Below are 4677 nucleotides of genomic sequence, written 5' to 3' on the forward strand. Positions count from 1 at the left end.
TACCTACTGTCCTATCTCAAGACATAATTGTAAGCTCATATGGGGATATGGCTGAAGGATTGACATGACTTTACATATTGCTATTGCCACATCATCAGTTCCTCACATCATGCCCAAGTTGGCTTTCAAGCTAGAGAAGGCTATTCATGTTGATATCTACTCAATACATGGTCAACTTACAACATGACCTGTCTTCAAGACACCTCAAAGGATGAATCAGCCCATCATCCTACAGCCCTCAAAGACCTGTATCAAAGTTGACTATGTTTGGGACAGGCCAGTAGTTATCAATGTGAAAGCAGACAGTGTGAAATGCAAACTTGGTCATGATGTCAAAAACTGGTCATGTCATGTCAATGAGCTTACAATTATGTCTTCAGATAGGACAGTAGGTATCAATATGAAAGACAACTTCTGCATGATGTCAAATACTAATGCTGCAGCACTGGCAATATGATGGCAATCCTTCAACCTCATCCCCATAACATAGATAGGGCCAAGGACACCATAAACTACATGTCAACTACAAACTTTTTTAAATGAAAAAGCAGACACTACAAACTCTTCTAATAAAAAAGTGCACACTACAAACTTTTGTAGTCTCAAAAAGCGGACACTACAAACTTTTCTAATGAAAAAGCGCAACACTACAACTTTTGTAGTCTCAAAAAGCGGACACTACAAACTTTGTAGTCAAGATAACCTTTTGACTCTAACCCTAACTATGTAGTCTAAGTCCACGCTTTTGTAGTCTAAGTTCGACTTTTGTAGTCTTTTGTAGTGTATCAGTAAACTGTGTAGTCTAAGTCCGACTTTTTTGTAGTCTAACAGTAAACTTGGTAGTCTATATCTGATTCTTATAAGTAGTACAGGATGCACCTTCCTTTTTTGGTCATTTTTCCCACGATACAATAATTGTAGCCCTTTCTTTTAGCTTTCTGAATATACTGAAATCACGTTATTTGGTTTTGTTTTCATAGAGAAAAACACAAAAAAAAAAAAAACACAACGCTTTTGAAATTCCTTTACCTCATATCTCCACAACAGGAGCACTTCAGAACATAATTCAAACAGATTCGGGAAGCTACAGTGTAGGGCTACAACTTTCGTTTTTGACCATTTTTGGTAATTGGTCATGTGACCACCCTCCAGGGAAGCCCATTGCATGGACCCTGACATGTGGGATACATTTGAAAAATCACAATGAAATGCCCGGGGCTACATTTGAAATTTTGCAATGAAATACCCAGGAATACATTTGAAAAATCACAATGAAATGCCCAGGGCTCCATTTGAAAAATCGCAATGAAATGCCCAGGGCTACATTTGAAATTTTGCAATGAAATACCCAGGGTATCTATTGAAAAATCGCAATGAAATACACAGGGCTCCATTTGAAAAATCGCAATGAAATGCCCAGGGCTACATTTGAAATTTAGCAATGAAATACCCAGGGTATCTATTGAAAAATCGCAATGAAATACCCAGGGATACATTTGAAAAATCGCAATGAAATGCCAAGGGTATCTATTGAAAAATCGCAATGAAATACCCAGGAATACATTTGAAAAATCGCAATGAAATGCCCAGGGTATCCATTGAAAAATCGCAATGAAATGCACCAGGTATCCATTGAAATTTTGCAATGAAATATCCAGGGATACATTTGAAAAATCACAATGAAATACCCAGGGATACATTTGAAAAATCACAATGAAATGCCCAGGGTATCTATTGAAAAATCGCAATGAAATATCCAGGGCTGCATTTGAAATTTTGCAGAAAATGCGCTGGGTATCTATGGAAAATTCACTATGAAATACCCAGGCCTACATTTGAAATGCCTTTCAAAAAATCCTAAGCATTATAGATATGGCCTCTAGGCTTAAGTCTAAGTTATAGAAATGACCCTCTAGGCTTGGGTCTAGGTTATAGAAATAAAGTGGTAGCCACTAGTGATAGATTGTATAAAATACATCAGATATATGTTTGTCTAGCAACACTTGTACTTCAACACTTTCCACCTCCATCGGGGGGGGGGGAGAAATGGATGGATTAGAGAAACATGTCTTGGATGTCATAGCTTTAGAAATAAACAACTGCAAATAAAGAAGTATATTCAACTTGCGCCAAAAAAAAGCACTACTCCTCGTCGCACTCTGCCAGGGATTCAATGATAGGATCAATACTATATCCGGGGCCTTCATTAGCTTCATCCGCACTCGCTATAGGTGTCCATGGCCTGTCCCACAGGCATGTAAACCGCGCATGCAGGGCTCTCTGAATGCTTGCTTGCCGGCTCGCGTACGCCTGCACCCCTTCCTGAGTTGGCTCATCCAAAGCATTCCATCCCATCCGCCGATCATCCCACCATGCCGCCTTCCACTCTAGGGTTTTCCGAACCCTCCGCATCTCTTCCTTAAGTAAGTGGACTTCTTCTGTCCAGCGCAAGCACCGCACGCGGGCTTTGGCCCATTCGATTCGTACCGCTAGAAATTAATGAATGGTTGATCATACTAAATTAATGGCTCCCACTAGTGGCTACCACTATTTATGATTAATCTATGACAACTGTCCAAGAGCCATTGTGTATAATGCCACAGGTTTTATGAAAGGCATCTCATTAGGATTGCCCATCTATTTCATTCAATTTGTCACTGGAATCTTTCATAAGTTATAGGCAAGGATAATGAGATATCATGGGGATATTTCATTAGGCTCTTTGGCCCTTTCATTATCATTTCTGAGACTTTTCATTAGGATATTTCATTAGGCTGCTTCGCTTTTTCATTACCATTTCATAGAATTTTCATTAGGATATTTCATTAGGCTCCTTGGCACTTTCATTACCATTTCTTGGAATTTTCATTAGGATATTTCATTAGGCTCCTGCACTTTTTCATTATCATTTCTTAGAAATCTCATTAGGATATTTCATTAGGCTCCTGCGCTTTTTCATTATCATTTCTTAGAATTTTCTTTAGGATATTTCATTAGGCTGCTTCGCGTTTTCATTACCATTTCATAGAATTTTCATTAGGATATTTCATTAGGCTCCTTGGCACTTTCATTACCATTTCTTAGAATTTTCATTAGGATATTTCATTAGGCTCCTGCGCTTTTTCATTATCATTTCTTAGAATTTTCATTAGGATATTTCATTAGGCTCCTGTGCTTTTTCATTACCATTTCATAGAATTTTCATTAGGATATTTCATTAGGCTCCATTGCTTTTTCATTACCATTTCATAGAAATTTCATTAGGATATTTCATTAGGCTCCTGCGCTTTTTCATTATGATTTTTTATATTTCTCATTAGGATATTTCATTAGGCTCCTTGGCACTTTCATTAGGTTTTCTTGGAATTTTCATTGGGATATTTCATTCAGCTCCTTGACCCTTTCATTACCATTTCATTGAATTTTCATTAGAATGCTTCTTGGTGCTTTCATTAGGATATTTCATTACACTCCTTGTGTAACAGGGCACGAACACCTAAGCCTACAGCTTCTCTCATTCCCTTCCTTACGATATTTCCTATCCAACGCTACCTATCCATATGCCAATTCAGGGAGTCCTGTCGTCACGCAATCACAGTAGTCACATTCGAGTACATATCACTTTGTCACATATGTAAACAAATCATCTAACTTTACCATCATCTCTGTTCTGACTCGCGCACTTGAGCATCGTCCTCACGACTCAATCACGGGTATACAAGGGGTTTCGGAAGTAAGGTCAGTAGAATTGTGGATACCGTACTGTGGAGAGCTCGTGTCTCTCCTGGCGCACTGATTGTGTTTGCACATCTTTCCCGAGGGAAATCTCCTAGCGCCTTTCTGCGGCATTCCGAGAAGGGAGAGTTCGTCTACGCTCGTGGCATTCCAGAGCAAGTAGCAACTCGTGTAAAGAGATTGACCTTGATTAACTCCTAGATACTCGAACAAGGGTCTCACACCATAACGCAAACCTATCCATACACTACAGCTCGCCAGGATCGCTTCGTTGATAGATACACGGACCGCGTCATCATACGCAATCCCTGAAGAGGTTCCCGCAAAGGTGGACACTGTGGGAATCAACGACAGCCTGGCCGGCGTGAACACTACAACGGAAGAGGAACTCAGAGCGGAAATAAAAGAGAACCGATCAGAAGGATCCAGACGTAGGAAAGCTATCAGGGGTGCTCCCCCTTCTTCGCTAAGTCAACCCATTCTTCCTGATCGATCTCGATCTTCCTCTCCGTCCAAATCTGCTAGGACTCCCTCCAACGTACCAACTAGAAGTTCGTCAGCATCAAGATCTAGAATTTCGCCCGCTACAAGCTCCTCACGACCTTTCTTCAACTCGGTATTCTCGTTCGACGAATCCCGAGACTACGCATCTTCGTCCAGAGGAAAACCCTCGTTAATAGGTCGAGGACGAGCCACGAGTTATAGACACGGACTTCTGCCTAGATCATCACCTACCACTACCACTCCTAGTTCCCGAAGCTTTCAGCCTCAACTCCCCTCGCAGGAATCTCAATATACTTCGAATTCCTACCGAGCCTTTGAATTCAAAACACCGGCTCCTATTTCTCCAATTACGGAGATCAGCGCGCAAGGAGAAATTTCCTCCTTTATTTCTCAACAGTCCGACCAACCCCTTTCCTCGAACTCGGAATCCCTCACCGC

The sequence above is a fragment of the Laccaria bicolor genome, genomic scaffold (genome assembly GCF_000143565.1).
Source record: "Laccaria bicolor S238N-H82 LACBIscaffold_4 genomic scaffold, whole genome shotgun sequence".
Taxonomy (NCBI): Eukaryota; Fungi; Basidiomycota; class Agaricomycetes; order Agaricales; family Hydnangiaceae; genus Laccaria; species Laccaria bicolor.